Consider the following 7,500-nt stretch of genomic DNA (forward strand, 5'->3'; position numbering starts at 1 on the left):
TCAGCTAACCCTTCAAGATTTTTGGAGAAATCTTTTCAATGCCTACCACTGTATTACCTTCGTTAATAAATCCGGGACCAGGTACCATATAGGACCATGTACTCTGCATGGAGGAAACTGTGACCTGGTTGCATTACTGAGCTCGACTTTGAAGGGTTGAGAATGTTGCTAGTACCAGCATAGCTGCTGCTGTCGAGGAGGAATCTCAAGAGAATAGGCAATTCATTGATTACATCGTTATTTTGGCCCAAAATCTCGGTTTGGAGATGGACAGTAATGATATCGAGGAGGTACTGGATGAACATCGTGCCTACCTCACCACAGAAGAACTCCTGCCCCTTCAGGAGGAGCAGAAGGAGACGTTGGAGGAGGAGATGTCTTCTAATGAGGATGAGGGAAGGAAGTATGAACCAACTGCTGTTATAAGAGATATTTGTGCCAAATGGAACAAACTTCAAAACTTAATGGAACTGTATTACTAGATTAATCCGGAACCAGCACATCTGTGTATGCTTTTAATAACCTTTCCATGAGCCACTTTCGTAATGTTCTTAAAAGAAGACAGAAACAAGTTACACAAGATAATTTCTTTACAGAAAGGAAAGAACACCCTATGGCAGAGTCTTCCCCAGCCGAAGAGATTTGCTAGAGTGACAACACCCACAGCCGAATTACACGATGTTTCTATGGAAGCAGATTCTCCTTTTAAGCAATAAACTTCCTTCCTCCCTCCCCTTCTCTCCGACAACCACGTTCATTATGACATCTACAAATCACAAGAAAGGTAAAAATATCCATACATTGAAAATCATTATATTTTTTCTTATGTGTTACAATTGGTATAGATAAAAAAAAAATATGTGGTTTGGTTTTCTACAAAATCTTTGATAGGATATTTTCCATTGGAATTTATGCAGTTTTTTTTTTTTTTCAAAAATTTCATTAACTCTTACCTTAGCCTAGGCTAGCCTTTGATGCTTTAATGTTTTGATGTGTTACAATAGAACAAAATAAAAAATGTTTTTTTATATGTCTTTTTTTTATTTCACGCGATCTTTGATACAATATTTTTCATTGGAATTTCTACATTTTTTCCAAAGACCTCGTTTTAACTCTTACATTAGCCATAGCTAGCCTTTGATGCATTGAGTTTTTTAATGTCTTACAATTGGTAAGAATAAAAAAGGTTTTTGATGCCTTTCCTTGGTTCACGCGATATTCGATAAAATATCTTTCATTAGAATGACACAAGCGACCTATTTCTACAGTTTTTTCTTTATTTCATTCAAAAAATCTGAATAAAGGAGGCTAGGGTATGAGTTTCTGGTTATGCGAAAATACATTCCCCAGCCTAGCCTACTCCATTAATAGAGTATTTATGAAAAATCCTGTGTATTTCATATATTACCAGCTCTCTTAATGCATAGTTTAGAGTATAAAATAATGGAAAAATGCTTAAAAAAGATCGTTTTGGAGTCTTGGAACGGATTAAGATTATTTGCAATATTTGTATTTTGAAAAATTGTTTCAGAATTCAGATAAATCCCTCTTTTGAACATCCATCTGGAGCGGATTCTGGCCGAAAATCAAAGCTGGACTGTATGTAAACACACACACACACACACACACACACACACACACACACATATATATATATATATATATATATATATATATATATATATATATATATATATATATATATATATATATATATATATATATATATATATATATATATATATATATATACATATATATATATATATATATATATATATATATATATATATATATATATATATATATATATATATATATATATATATATATATATATACGGTTAGATGAAAATTTCACCAATGAAAATTCCACCAACGAAATTCTGCCCGAGAAAGTTTCACCAAAATAAAATTCCACCTAAAGAAGATTCGACCCTGAGAAAATTCCACCCAAAAACAGTAAGAGGAAAATATCAGGCATCAAAATTTTCAACAAGGGGTTTAACTCTGCCATTGATATAAAAATTATAAAATTTGCTTCAATAAGAATATATTTAAGAAATTGGATATCCAATAAAAATAATTAGAATTATTAAAAATAAGAGAAAAATTAAATTTAATGAAGGTTATATGCAACACCTCTTAGAAACTTCAAAATATCATTGACATCGAAACATTCAACAAGGTGTCTAAGTCTAGCATTAATATTTATATATTTATTTCTTTGATTTTTGTGATTCCCTCGAGTAATGTGAATAATTTTTGTTTGAGTCAGGCTTTCTTCCTTTTGCAATGCGGCACAAAGTCTCCAGAGATTTGGGTATATGCTTGCTAACAACGATCGTAGAGCACTGTGGAAACATTCAGCTCCATTATTGGACCGTGGTATATTTTGCAAGATCTGTTCATGTACATTCCAGACACCTGTTGAGAAAAGGGGCTCTCCTCCTCTGTGGCTGGTCCCTCTTCCTCGGTACACGCCAATATAGGTGCTTTCAAAGAAACCAATAACTCATATGGTATATCATTATCGTGCGAAAGCAATTCAAATGCAGCGATGACTTCGGATGGTGGAAGAAATGCCAGAGCATTAAAGCATTTAATCTTAAGAGCAAACTGTGGGTCAGTATTATACTGAGCTTTTCTGCCAATCTCACATATCTTTCGCCAGCAAGATTGGTCAAAGTGAAACAAACAGCCACGTATAGAAGTGCTAGGAAACACTGTTAAAAGAGCTTTATGGATTCCTTTTTCTAAGTCCACTAAGCAATTCGAAGGACAATTATTTGGACGCAACTGAAGAAGACCTTCAAAAAATAAGTTGTAAGTTTCTTCTCTTCTATTCGGCCTTAGAGAAAAGACTCGGGGGAGAAAGGTATTTCGAACACTGCTATGCACTATAAAGAGTTTGGTCCAAAGCTGTGGCGATGATTTAAATGTCCCGTCACATGACCAAGTTGTATTTTTTACTAACTCATTTAGACCCATTTCTGTTGCAAAAATAAGAATTCGTTCAGGATCATCTGTTCCACTGCCATAAGCCAAAAAACGGTGAACCATTTGCAAGGCACCTGAAGTGAGCAGGAATTTCTAACCCTATTTGACTCTGTAGTGATGGATTCCCTTGAGACCAGTGTCTCTAATTATGCATGATACGGGAAATAGTGGATGTACTTGGCAACTGTGACCTCGCTTCCTCACTTAACCGATACACAGCGGATGCTATTAGTTCCCAAGATGATATGACAACCCGGGTATGAATATCTTCTTTTAAACTTGTTATAGCACTACGGACTTCCACGGTGTAGCTTGATCCTGGATGATTATGGCTTCCAGATGTAAACATGATCTCAAGCACATCACAATCATAAGGTGAATCTATACATGCCTAGCAACCGTTATAAAACTGTTCGCATCTCCAATACGTTTTAGTTTTGGATGGATTACTCTGATGTTTTTTTTTTTCATAAATATAATTAGATTCATCACAAAGCTTCTGTTTTCCTTTTTCACTTTTAATGAATTTGAAGGCCATGTGGTGTTAAACCTTCCGGTAGTACTGGTAGCTGGAATCCCATTTAGATTTATAGATTCTTTTATAATGTTATTCTTTTTCTGGAAATTTTAAGATGTTGTTTAATTGTGGACAACTATTTCTGGTAATTTCAAATTATTGTTTGCTTGTTAGGAACGGTTGTTTTGGTTATTCTTTATTCTTTAGATACTTCATTTTAAATTGTTATTTACTTGCTAACAACTATTTTCCTTTTGGTAATATAGAATTATTGTCTGCTTGTTAACAACTCTTATTTTGGAAATTTATTATTTTTTTAAATACTTCGTTTTGTACTGTTGTGTACTTTTTGGTAATTTCATTTGTTTATTGCTTTTAAGAACTCTTATTTTGCTAATGCATTTTGTCTTTAGATACTTTGTTTTAAATTGTTGTTTACTTGGGTCAAATTTTCTTTGGGTGGAGTTTTCTTTGGGTGGAATTTAAGGGGGGGAATTTTCATGGATGGAATTTTTATGGGTGCAAAGTTCCTGTCACTATATATATATATATATATATATATATATATATATATATATATATATATATATATATATATATATATATATATATATATATATATATATATATATATATATATATATATATATATATATATATATATATATATAGTTTTCCCAGTGTGTGTGTGATGTGGACGTGTTCAGAGGCGCTCCGGATACTTACTGGAATAACTATGGTCATTTACGTGCTTTCCCGTTAAAAATGTGTGTGTATGTGCATGAAGTGCTGCTCTGCCTAGTGAAGTGTACCTTATCACTTGCAATCCTGTGCTTCTTGCTATAATTGAAAATTTCCCACTAATCCAATCAGTGCCCGAAATTTCTTCCCCCCTCAGTGCCATTGGCTGCTTTCGGTTCAAACAGTGAGAATAAGAAAAATAAAAAGAGAGGAGTAACGGTTTGCTCTTCGCTCAGCCTAACCACAAGGTTGACATAGAAAAAATTACCCCGAGTGTCGAGAGTGCCTCTTGTCCCCCCACCCCTCACATACAGAACAATTGTGTTTGTTTTATCAATTCTCGTTCTAACAACAGCGATCCGGAGTCCATCATAGATGTCGTGAGAAATCTTTTCACGGAAGAAGATATCACAATTGCATATGTCTCGGGCAAAGACTATATGCCCGATGGCATTCGGAATGATCGAAATGCAAAGAGCCTGACTTCTCAGAAGAAAATCACTCTCATGTCAACATGGCTCAAAACCACAACAAATGTTACCATTTGCGCGGATAACCCATACACCCTACCTCCGGCCCAGCCAGCTGACCTCAGTATAGTGACTGTACATAACACTGCAGTAAAAGCTTTGGAATTGTCAATTTCGCTGTCAAATACCTCTGAAGATCTCCGTGCAATCCCTGATGCAATCGCTGCAATGAGGCAGCAAATCAGTGATGCTGTAGGGCAGCAAATCAGTGACGCAATCGCTGCAATGAGGCAACAAATCAGTGATGCATTGGGTCACCAAATCAATGATGCCATCGCTGCAATGAAGCAGCAAATCAGTGATGCAATGGCCCTGCAAATCAATGATACATTCACTTCAATGGGGCTAAAAATCAATGAAATAACAAATCAAATTGGAGAGTTGAATGGAAAATGTAGTAAGTTGAATGACCCCATGGACCAACCCCAACTGCCACTTGAACAACCCTCATCTGAGCCCACGCCCACCTCGGAACCACAAAACACCCGCTCTAGCCTACCTGTTACAGGGCCAAGGATCGTTACGAAGCAAACGCCAGTTTTGGATTCCACCACCTCCTCCTCCCTATCACTAGACAGAAGAGATTCAAGAGAAGTACCATCCCCTCCTACCTCTCCTCCCTCCCCCCCCCTGCAACTGACTCATATGCCAGGGTGCTAATGTCAAAGGCCCAAGACGACAACGAGGGATGGCAGACCTCCCAGCGAAAGACAAAGTTCCGACCTGACCGCAACCGCAAACAGGTCAACCAGCATTCATCCGGGTATATCCCCCTTCACCTCCGCCCAAAGAGATGCCACGTCGTTGTCCACAACCTGCATTCCTCAGTGACTGGAGATGCCATCAGGCTCCGGGTTAGGGATATACCAGGATCAGACCCCCTCATTCTTCATAGCCTCAAGTGTAAGACAGTAGGTCAAGTTGCATTCAGGGTTTCCTGTTTATTCCATCATCGAGAGCTCCTGGTAGGCGAAAGCTTTGGCCCAGGAGCATATGTGTCCTTTTATGATCATAAAAGAGATCACCCGCCCCCAGCGACCCTAGTCCCTCGAAGTCACCTACGACCATCAGCCTCCACCGTCAACGGCCCAGCACCAACCACTCCCACGCCCCCTGAGATTTCTGCTCTTATCTCCAAAGGTCGACGAAATTCATGGAGTCATTAAGTATTTTATCTTGGAAAATATACGGGATCAAGCGGAATTTACCTGTCCTTAATGAGTTCTGCAATGATTTCCGTGGCATTATTGCACTGCAAGAAACCTTACTCCTCCCCCTATCAGTGATTCGGTTCATGTTGATTATAACAGTTTCTCTATCTCGTCGATGGTTACTCACGACTACATCATTCAAGGTCGTCCAAAAGGAGATCTCTCATTTCTATGGCATAGATCTCTGGATAAGTGCGTGAAACCAGTGACGTATCAAACTGACAGACTTCTCGGCCTGCAAGTAACGATCGAAGGTAAAACCATATTAGTGATTAATGCATACTTCCCCTGGGAGTGCCAGTCAAACTTTGATCAGTATTGTATATTACTAGGAGAAGTCCAAGGTATTATTAATGATACCACTGCTGACATGTGTGCATAATAGGAGACTTTAATGCGCACCCATCCAGCCTTTTCTATAATGAATTACAGCGCCTCTGTTCTCAACAATCTCTTCAAACTAGCGATGTTGCCATCCTGCCTCCTTCGTCCTTTACGTACATGCAAAACAGAAATAATATGCCCATCACATCCTGGCTTGATCATTGTATTACCACTGACCGCCTGCATAGCTCTATCACTGAATGTATTATACGATACGACCTTTCGTCTGCATTCGATCACATACCCATACAGATCACATTTCACACACCCTCCCTCCCAGCGGTACCCATCCAAAGGGAGAGGCTACCTTCCATCTCATGGGATTTCTCCAACCTCCAAAAATCAACTGCATTCAAACGCTTATCTGAAAGTAATCTCCGCTCGATAATTCAACCTGCTGAAGCCCTGCTCTGCAATAATCCTAATTGCCGCAACGAACAGCATAAAACAAAACTGAAGGAATTCTACGTAAATATCATAAAAGCCCTACGGAGCTCGGGAAGAGACACGTTTAGACTCTCTAGAGGTAACCATCGAAACATACCTGGTTGGAATGACTTAGTTAAAGACCTCTATGCACACTCTCGAGAGCACAGTTCAAACTTGCTCTCCGTCAATGTCGCAGCAACGAAAATCAGCTACGAGCCGATGCACTGTCCAGAAAATTGACCAACCATGACTTCCCCCATCTTTGGAAAGATATTAATTCACTAAACCCAAAGTCAAACAAATTATCTCAAAGAGTAAGGGATGCAATTGGCGAAGAATCCATCGCGAGAATGTGGGGGGATCACTTCAGTACCATCCTAAATTGTATAAATGACCAAGATACCCGAAATGAAGTGGATACTCTCACCAATGTCAATATGGATTTTCAATATAGTGACCGTATCTCCCCGAGTGACGTGTGCGAGGCTATCAAGAAATTACCTAGTAACAAGGCTCCCGGCTGCGATGGCCTTCCTGCCGAGGCTTTCAAATTCTGCCACCCTATAATTTATATCCTATATTCTGCACTATTTAATGCCTGTATATTACACCAATATCTCCCCGAAATCCTGCTACTTGTCCACTTAATACCTCTCATAAAAAACAAACTGAAGGATGCCAGTGACCCA

Source organism: Palaemon carinicauda, chromosome 10 (genome assembly GCF_036898095.1).
Source record: "Palaemon carinicauda isolate YSFRI2023 chromosome 10, ASM3689809v2, whole genome shotgun sequence".
Lineage (NCBI taxonomy): Eukaryota > Metazoa > Arthropoda > Malacostraca > Decapoda > Palaemonidae > Palaemon > Palaemon carinicauda.